Source organism: Strix aluco, chromosome 1 (assembly GCF_031877795.1).
Source record: "Strix aluco isolate bStrAlu1 chromosome 1, bStrAlu1.hap1, whole genome shotgun sequence".
In the NCBI taxonomy this organism is placed as follows: Eukaryota; Metazoa; Chordata; class Aves; order Strigiformes; family Strigidae; genus Strix; species Strix aluco.
The window spans coordinates 102,950,517-102,961,028 of record NC_133931.1 but is presented as its reverse complement, the minus strand read 5'-3'; positions in this window follow the sequence as shown (position 1 = coordinate 102,961,028).

The window sequence follows — 10,512 nt, the reverse complement described above, 5'->3', positions numbered from 1 at the left end:
CATGCATTTTATGCATATTATTATTCCCCTGTACTTTCAAGACATCTATTTTACAGTGTAAAGCATGTATTTGACATGGAAAGGTCCTAACGGTTGGCCTTGGCAGAGAGAGAAAATAAGAATTAGTTGCAGAATGAGAAAACCGCCTTGGAAGAGAATGATGAAGAAGAAGAAGATGAGGAGGACGACGCAGAAGGTGACGGCGCAGACGACGCGGAACGCGACGCAGAAAACGACGCAGAAGCCCACGCGGAATACGACGCAGAAGTCAACGGGGAAGATGATGGAGAAGAAGAAGATGAAGAAGAGAAGGAAGGCGGCGATGAAGATGACAGAGAAGACGACGCAGAAGAAGAGGACGGCGCAGACGATGCGGAAGACGACAAGGAAGAAGGAGAAGAAGGAGAAGAAAGAGAGGTTGTGGTGGCTGGTACTGTGGGGTATTTTCCAAAGGAGGACACACACTGATGAGAAGGCTCCTTTCTGTGTTCCAAAACCTGCTGAGGAAGGCAAAAAAACCCCGGGGACACCTGCTAGCCCACCCTGGGGGAAAAAAAGCCTTCCTCCCCCCAGCTGCAAGGCATGAGAGGCCATCTTTGTGGTGCGTGAGCAGCAGGCAGTAACGCAGCCAAAATGGACCGGAGGAGCCCTGACAAGTGGTCACGCTCAATGCTGCAGAGGAAGGCGAAAAACCCCCGGGGACCAGTGCCAATCTGCCCCGGGGGAAAATTCCTTCCTGACCCCAGCGCTGGCGATCGGCTACTCCCTGAGCATGTGAGCAAGACCTGCCTCCTCCTCCCACAGGCTGGTCACGCATCCCAGGAGATGCCCAAGCCCTATTCTCCCTCAACCTGGAGCCATCTCTGGGGCCAAATGGCCCCGGCCTGCTTGACCTCGGGGGCAAGAATCAGCGAGCTCCCTTACCCTCCTGCAAGTAATTCTGCCGGCTCCCCGAGGACTTCCTCTCGGATGTCTTCGGGCTGCCCCCAGGCCAGCTCTGGCAGCAGGACACAGAGGACGCTGCCTTGGATACCCCCCGCCCCGGGGCACTGTCACCGCTGCGTTGCCGGGTGGTGGCACTGTGACATGGGGCTGGGGGGCGGAGCCCCGCACACAGCCCCGCCCACTGCCCAGAGACCACCCCTCTTAGCCATCCCCTCTCTGCGCCAGAGCTCTCAGCCATGAGGCCACGCAGCGAGGAGGACCAGGGACTTGATGTGGCTGGACACAAACCCTTGTCCAGGGCCCCGAGACGGGTGATTTCAGCAGCCGCAGCCTGGAGGAAAGCCAGAGTGTGACCAGAGCCATAGGCTGGGGGGGGGGCGGGGCCAAGAGACCGCCATGGAAACGCCACAGGCTTTGGAAAACAAGGGGGTGCAGGGTACACTGGTGTGGCCAAAAGGCTGCTTATTTTCACACCTAGAGCATTTGCATCCGTGCCCAAAGCACAGCCAGGCAAACGCCGACTCTTCCAAATGTAAAAATTCTTTGCTATTCAGTTCTATGCTATGCCACGCTAAAAAATTTGCTAGGAAATCCACCTGTAGAAAGCCACCCCAGACAAGAAGATGAAATTGTCTCGTGTTTTAACACTAAACAAAGTCTCTGCAGTTTTTAGCAAAGTCTAAACACTCCCTGCTGAATTGTATCTCCTTTTAGTCCTCGCACAAATCGGTTCCACAGGATCTTTCATGCGAGTGGATGTAGCTCCATTCAACTCTAAGGCATGAAGGAGTTCATTCAGTGTGAAGATTTTTCATACAGTAAAAGAAACACGTTAAAGCCGCAAGTTTGTCATTGATTTGCAGTAAATCTTTAACAACTATATGAAAGCTAAAATAGATATTCTTACACAAATCATTAAAACTATTTAACAAGTAAATGCTTGCTATAAACCCACCATTTCTGCACCCTTTTCACATCCACGCTCTCTTAGTTCTGAAAAAGACAGTTGATTTTCAAGCAATTTCAATAAACTCAACTCATGTGAGAACGATCCCATCCGAAACAAGGGTTTCTTAAACGTACAGAGCACTGCATTTAGAACCCAAACATAAATAGCGAATTAATTAGAGGTGCAAACCTGACATGCAGTAATGCATCTGCATGCTTTTCCAGAGCAGAAGCAGAATGACTCTATTGCACTTAAAAAGGAGGCGCTGTAGGAAGTTAAAATACCTTTACTTCTGAATGAGTTCGCTACTTCAATGTATTTTACCTTTAAGTAATCCATCTTAACCTTTCTAATTGTGCAGCCAGCAGGGCTGATTGAAATTTTCCTATGAAATGGCTGACATCAGCTACACCCGTCGAGAAGGGGGTAGGGGGAGTGAGAAGGAGCGGGTTATGCAAAGCAAGACTAAGAGAACTTCCATTTCCCTTGCTTTGAACAGATGGAGTCCTCCAAAATAACGTGACAGATGCGCATGCCAGAACCTTTACCGTACAGGGTTTGGGTATTTTGTTGTCCTAGGTAATAAATCACCGAGAGATTCAGCAGAATATCTCCACAGTGGATTAACTTTACTGGATTAGACGTAATGCACTGCGGATTTATAATATCTCCAGACTGTCCTTACGGTACGCTAAGTTAGCTTCAGAGCAAGTAACACAACAACGGTCTGAAATCTCCTGGGGCACCGAGGAAGACCGTAGGATATACCCGGATTCCACCTAGACTGTTGTTAAGGAAGAGCCAGCCAACTTTTTTCCATAACTGTTTACCTGCCTGCTCTAAAATGTCCCTCAAAGAAAGGTTGTAATGTCTGAAAAAGTGATAAACAGTGGTAATTCTAGAGGAGGATGTACGTCAGAAGAAGAGACCTTAATTATCTTCTGGGAAGGTTCATTCATAAGATCAGACAACGAGAGAGTAAAACCATTCATTATAATCCAGAATTCCTTGTCAAAGCGTAAGATTCTATGCCTACTTTTGGTTGCCTTAAGATGAGATGCTTTTATTGTCAACCAGGTAATGAAATTCTTTTGTGTCGTGTATAAAGTGGCGTGGGTTTGGGGGTTTTGTGTTTGTGGTTTTTAAAGAATGTTTTAATTTAAGGGATTACCCATTAAAAGAGGTACGATGACTATCCAAATGTTTTTGTCATGACATTAAGCACTTTTTTCCTAGCTGCTGAATTGCCTTAACATCTTGGGGAACATTAGCATTTTGGTTTTGTTTCTTTCAGGATCTGTTTTAGAAGTCCTGCTCTCCTTGCTGCCAGGACCAAGCTATCCAAAAGCTGCCTGCATGTTTGTGGACACAACTGAAGGAAAATATTGAGGCTGTTGTTTCGTGATGAGCTTAGCCAACACTGAGGTCAGCTCCAACTCCTTTTCTTCTCTGGTTTCCCTATGAAGTCCTTTACACGAGTACTTGGTCAGAGCAGCCTGCCTGATAACTGGTTGAGTGAAGATGCGTCTGGTTTGGGTGGGGAGAAGGGTAGTCTGCTTGGTTAGTTTTCAGTTACAAAATTCTCAGGGATTAAAAGTGGTGCGGAAAAGCACGATCGGAGTATTTGATGGAGCAAGAGCGGTTATTGACCCGTCCAGTAATAGCTGATCATGAAATCGCACCCTCTTGCAAGGAATTTTTACTCTGCGTTTCCCCTTATGGGAACCAGCACTTTCTGTAGAAAGGCTGTCTTTGAAACACAGTGGGTGTTTTGAATCCCTCCTGAACTCAGAACAAAAGAAGGTTGGTAATTTAACAAGAACACTAGCAAATTAAAGAAGAACCCTAGCAGAGCAAACATCCTTAGGAAGCGTTAACTCCGAGTGAATTTAGGAAGTAGAGGGAAAAAATCAAGGTGGCAAAAATAATATCTAGCTGGATGAAACCCATCGTACAATACGAAGGTTAATTTTGATGTATAACCTCAAAAAAATCATTTCACTTTCCATGACCGTGACCGTTTTCTACGTAGTAAGTATGAATGCAGTAATTCCTCTGCATGGCAGGGTATCAGAGTGCTGGGTTACTCTCGCACACCCACGTATCCTTTCTTTTCATATGGTGCCCCAGAATTGAACTTGCCTCCAGTTACGGTGTATCAGTTACCAGTTACTGTTACCAGTGTTCTTCTAGCACTCTCATGCTTCATCAGTCATAGGGACTAAAGCATGATAAGAAGCGGGTCTAAAATTTTGATCAAGTTGGGCTAATGAAATTAATGCCGTGACATTACAGCACTGACCTTAAAAATCTAGAAGATTATTCATACTCGATTCTTCTGTTGAGGACATTGTCCTAGTATCAAAGTCCACCACACGTGGACTTTGATTCTAAGCACAGTAAGACCGTCACATTGCTCAGGGCCAAGTTGACTGGAAATTGCCTGCACCTGCTGAGCATGAATTTTCTTTGAAGATAGGACCATTGTAGCCATGCTTTTCTTCTGATGATACCGTACATCGTGTTAGTATGGTTGCTGTAAGCAGAGACTGGAATCTTCTTTATGTTCGCACAAGAACGAACGGCAAAGAAAAAGAAGAAACAGAAGTGAAGGTAGATCTGATGATATCTAAGAGGAATTGCATATTCCCGAGAAACTCTGCGATGATGCCCCCGGCCTCCACGACAACAGCACTGAGGTACGCTCTGCAATGCCCCAGCCGTAAACGCACCACTTTGTCTCCAGACGGCAGCAGCCAGGACCTGGGCGGGTGGTTCAGGTTGTCCACCATGCTCATTGTCTCACACACCCTGCTTCCTAGGAGCCTTGTTTGGCAGCTCCCACCCTCTTCTGTATGCAGCCAAGCTGCTCAACGAGTCCCTGTCGCTGTTTCTCAGCTTCAGCTCTGACCTGAACTCAGAGCTGTGCCAGCGACTACAACTAGTGAGATGCCCAAGCTCTGCCAACATCCTCCAGGAGATGATTAAGCCAACTAGACCGTGCATTTCTTTGATCCCTACTACCCTCCTGCCGTACGAGGAGGTTTAGGTTGCTTGTCGGGGAGGCTGGATATTTCTGATGGAGTAGGAGAGCCTGTAGCAATGGTATCTCTTTGCATACATAACTTGTCATTAAGCCGTCAGGATTTTTGCTACAGAAATGCGACGACTTTACATGCAGCCAAAATTAAACTGAGAACAGACAGGAGTAGGTTCGAATTTTGAAAATAAGGAAAAACAAAACACCTATTTAGAATTTACTTTTTAACCGAATGGGAGCCAGGGCTGTTGCAAAGTCTCAGTTCATTAAAGGAAATGGCCTGGTTTTGTCTGCATTTTCAGTTCTGTTGATTTTGAACCAAGATTGACTGAGCTGACTCTGAACCTGCCTAGTGGTTTGTATCTTCATGAGCAGCCTCAACTCATCCTAGGATACCTTGCTGATTCAAATGGAGTTATGACAGAGCTTAATCTACTCTGGTACCTCTCACATGAAATGACCGTTTTAGTGCCGACAGATTTTCAATAAGCGCTTGACCATCAGAGTTCCTCTCCTTAAAAAAATCCTCGAGTTGCCTTCAGAAGCTATGCATGCTGGGTTTTTCCTTAGACACTGAGAGCAAACCTCATTGGTTTGATGGCTATCATCAGCTACGTTGAAGAGTGGTCCTGCTGCCCCTCTCCTAGCTCCTACCTGCATTCCTCAGGCCCTAGAAGAAGCGGGAATAGTGCCTTTCTCCTACAGCACGCTAATTTTGTTTTGTGACCCTGAACATACCAAATCTTTCTTTTAGTTCCACAGAAATAGACTGTCAAAGAGGTGGCTAGGGTGTCGTCTAGCAGCACAAAGGAAGTTAGTTCTTGCTTCTGTTTGAATAGTCACTTCAGTGTTTGTTAGAATATGGGTATCCTGTAACACATGTCTCTATCCCAAACCAATGTCACCCACGATGAAAGCATCATGGAGAGTGTCTAGCAAAAAAAGCTCCAGTGAACTGGCTGAATTCACACTTTTCTTTGGAAAGCCTCTAACTAAGGAATACTCCTAAAAATTCAGTTATTGATCATGCATTTTATGCATATTATTATTCCCCTGTACTTTCAAGACATCTATTTTACAGTGTAAAGCATGTATTTGACATGGAAAGGTCCTAACGGTTGGCCTTGGCAGAGAGAGAAAATAAGAATTAGTTGCAGAATGAGAAAACCGCCTTGGAAGAGAATGATGAAGAAGAAGAAGATGAGGAGGACGACGCAGAAGGTGACGGCGCAGACGACGCGGAACGCGACGCAGAAAACGACGCAGAAGCCCACGCGGAATACGACGCAGAAGTCAACGGGGAAGATGATGGAGAAGAAGAAGATGAAGAAGAGAAGGAAGGCGGCGATGAAGATGACAGAGAAGACGACGCAGAAGAAGAGGACGGCGCAGACGATGCGGAAGACGACAAGGAAGAAGGAGAAGAAGGAGAAGAAAGAGAGGTTGTGGTGGCTGGTACTGTGGGGTATTTTCCAAAGGAGGACACACACTGATGAGAAGGCTCCTTTCTGTGTTCCAAAACCTGCTGAGGAAGGCAAAAAAACCCCGGGGACACCTACTAGCCCACCCTGGGGGAAAAAAAGCCTTCCTCCCCCCAGCTGCAAGGCATGAGAGGCCATCTTTGTGGTGCGTGAGCAGCAGGCAGTAACGCAGCCAAAATGGACCGGAGGAGCCCTGACAAGTGGTCACGCTCAATGCTGCAGAGGAAGGCGAAAAACCCCCGGGGACCAGTGCCAATCTGCCCCGGGGGAAAATTCCTTCCTGACCCCAGCGCTGGCGATCGGCTACTCCCTGAGCATGTGAGCAAGACCTGCCTCCTCCTCCCACAGGCTGGTCACGCATCCCAGGAGATGCCCAAGCCCTATTCTCCCTCAACCTGGAGCCATCTCTGGGGCCAAATGGCCCCGGCCTGCTTGACCTCGGGGGCAAGAATCAGCGAGCTCCCTTACCCTCCTGCAAGTAATTCTGCCGGCTCCCCGAGGACTTCCTCTCGGATGTCTTCGGGCTGCCCCCAGGCCAGCTCTGGCAGCAGGACACAGAGGACGCTGCCTTGGATACCCCCCGCCCCGGGGCACTGTCACCGCTGCGTTGCCGGGTGGTGGCACTGTGACATGGGGCTGGGGGGCGGAGCCCCGCACACAGCCCCGCCCACTGCCCAGAGACCACCCCTCTTAGCCATCCCCTCTCTGCGCCAGAGCTCTCAGCCATGAGGCCACGCAGCGAGGAGGACCAGGGACTTGATGTGGCTGGACACAAACCCTTGTCCAGGGCCCCGAGACGGGTGATTTCAGCAGCCGCAGCCTGGAGGAAAGCCAGAGTGTGACCAGAGCCATAGGCTGGGGGGGGGGCGGGGCCAAGAGACCGCCATGGAAACGCCACAGGCTTTGGAAAACAAGGGGGTGCAGGGTACACTGGTGTGGCCAAAAGGCTGCTTATTTTCACACCTAGAGCATTTGCATCCGTGCCCAAAGCACAGCCAGGCAAACGCCGACTCTTCCAAATGTAAAAATTCTTTGCTATTCAGTTCTATGCTATGCCACGCTAAAAAATTTGCTAGGAAATCCACCTGTAGAAAGCCACCCCAGACAAGAAGATGAAATTGTCTCGTGTTTTAACACTAAACAAAGTCTCTGCAGTTTTTAGCAAAGTCTAAACACTCCCTGCTGAATTGTATCTCCTTTTAGTCCTCGCACAAATCGGTTCCACAGGATCTTTCATGCGAGTGGATGTAGCTCCATTCAACTCTAAGGCATGAAGGAGTTCATTCAGTGTGAAGATTTTTCATACAGTAAAAGAAACACGTTAAAGCCGCAAGTTTGTCATTGATTTGCAGTAAATCTTTAACAACTATATGAAAGCTAAAATAGATATTCTTACACAAATCATTAAAACTATTTAACAAGTAAATGCTTGCTATAAACCCACCATTTCTGCACCCTTTTCACATCCACGCTCTCTTAGTTCTGAAAAAGACAGTTGATTTTCAAGCAATTTCAATAAACTCAACTCATGTGAGAACGATCCCATCCGAAACAAGGGTTTCTTAAACGTACAGAGCACTGCATTTAGAACCCAAACATAAATAGCGAATTAATTAGAGGTGCAAACCTGACATGCAGTAATGCATCTGCACGCTTTTCCAGAGCAGAAGCAGAATGACTCTACTGCACTTAAAAAGGAGGCGCTGTAGGAAGTTAAAATACCTTTACTTCTGAATGAGTTCGCTACTTCAATGTATTTTACCTTTAAGTAATCCATCTTAACCTTTCTAATTGTGCAGCCAGCAGGGCTGATTGAAATTTTCCTATGAAATGGCTGACATCAGCTACACCCGTCGAGAAGGGGGTAGGGGGAGTGAGAAGGAGCGGGTTATGCAAAGCAAGACTAAGAGAACTTCCATTTCCCTTGCTTTGAACAGATGGAGTCCTCCAAAATAACGTGACAGATGCGCATGCCAGAACCTTTACCGTACAGGGTTTGGGTATTTTGTTGTCCTAGGTAACAAATCACCGAGAGATTCAGCAGAATATCTCCACAGTGGATTAACTTTACTGGATTAGACGTAATGCACTGCGGATTTATAATATCTCCAGACTGTCCTTACGGTACGCTAAGTTAGCTTCAGAGCAAGTAACACAACAACGGTCTGAAATCTCCTGGGGCACCGAGGAAGACCGTAGGATATACCCGGATTCCACCTAGACTGTTGTTAAGGAAGAGCCAGCCAACTTTTTTCCATAACTGTTTACCTGCCTGCTCTAAAATGTCCCTCAAAGAAAGGTTGTAATGTCTGAAAAAGTGATAAACAGTGGTAATTCTAGAGGAGGATGTACGTCAGAAGAAGAGACCTTAATTATCTTCTGGGAAGGTTCATTCATAAGATCAGACAACGAGAGAGTAAAACCATTCATTATAATCCAGAATTCCTTGTCAAAGCGTAAGATTCTATGCCTACTTTTGGTTGCCTTAAGATGAGATGCTTTTATTGTCAACCAGGTAATGAAATTCTTTTGTGTCGTGTATAAAGTGGCGTGGGTTTGGGGGTTTTGTGTTTGTGGTTTTTAAAGAATGTTTTAATTTAAGGGATTACCCATTAAAAGAGGTACGATGACTATCCAAATGTTTTTGTCATGACATTAAGCACTTTTTTCCTAGCTGCTGAATTGCCTTAACATCTTGGGGAACATTAGCATTTTGGTTTTGTTTCTTTCAGGATCTGTTTTAGAAGTCCTGCTCTCCTTGCTGCCAGGACCAAGCTATCCAAAAGCTGCCTGCATGTTTGTGGACACAACTGAAGGAAAATATTGAGGCTGTTGTTTCGTGATGAGCTTAGCCAACACTGAGGTCAGCTCCAACTCCTTTTCTTCTCTGGTTTCCCTATGAAGTCCTTTACACGAGTACTTGGTCAGAGCAGCCTGCCTGATAACTGGTTGAGTGAAGATGCGTCTGGTTTGGGTGGGGAGAAGGGTAGTCTGCTTGGTTAGTTTTCAGTTACAAAATTCTCAGGGATTAAAAGTGGTGCGGAAAAGCACGATCGGAGTATTTGATGGAGCAAGAGCGGTTATTGACCCGTCCAGTAATAGCTGATCATGAAATCGCACCCTCTTGCAAGGAATTTTTACTCTGCGTTTCCCCTTATGGGAACCAGCGCTTTCTGTAGAAAGGCTGTCTTTGAAACACAGTGGGTGTTTTGAATCCCTCCTGAACTCAGAACAAAAGAAGGTTGGTAATTTAACAAGAACACTAGCAAATTAAAGAAGAACCCTAGCAGAGCAAACATCCTTAGGAAGCGTTAACTCCGAGTGAATTTAGGAAGTAGAGGGAAAAAATCAAGGTGGCAAAAATAATATCTAGCTGGATGAAACCCATCGTACAATACGAAGGTTAATTTTGATGTATAACCTCAAAAAAATCATTTCACTTTCCATGACCGTGACCGTTTTCTACGTAGTAAGTATGAATGCAGTAATTCCTCTGCATGGCAGGGTATCAGAGTGCTGGGTTACTCTCGCACACCCACGTATCCTTTCTTTTCATATGGTGCCCCAGAATTGAACTTGCCTCCAGTTACGGTGTATCAGTTACCAGTTACTGTTACCAGTGTTCTTCTAGCACTCTCATGCTTCATCAGTCATAGGGACTAAAGCATGATAAGAAGCGGGTCTAAAATTTTGATCAAGTTGGGCTAATGAAATTAATGCCGTGACATTACAGCACTGACCTTAAAAATCTAGAAGATTATTCATACTCGATTCTTCTGTTGAGGACATTGTCCTAGTATCAAAGTCCACCACACGTGGACTTTGATTCTAAGCACAGTAAGACCGTCACATTGCTCAGGGCCAAGTTGACTGGAAATTGCCTGCACCTGCTGAGCATGAATTTTCTTTGAAGATAGGACATTGTAGCCATGCTTTTCTTCTGATGATACCGTACATCGTGTTAGTATGGTTGCTGTAAGCAGAGACTGGAATCTTCTTTATGTTCGCACAAGAACGAACGGCAAAGAAAAAGAAGAAACAGAAGTGAAGGTAGATCTGATGATATCTAAGAGGAATTGCATATTCCCGAGAAACTC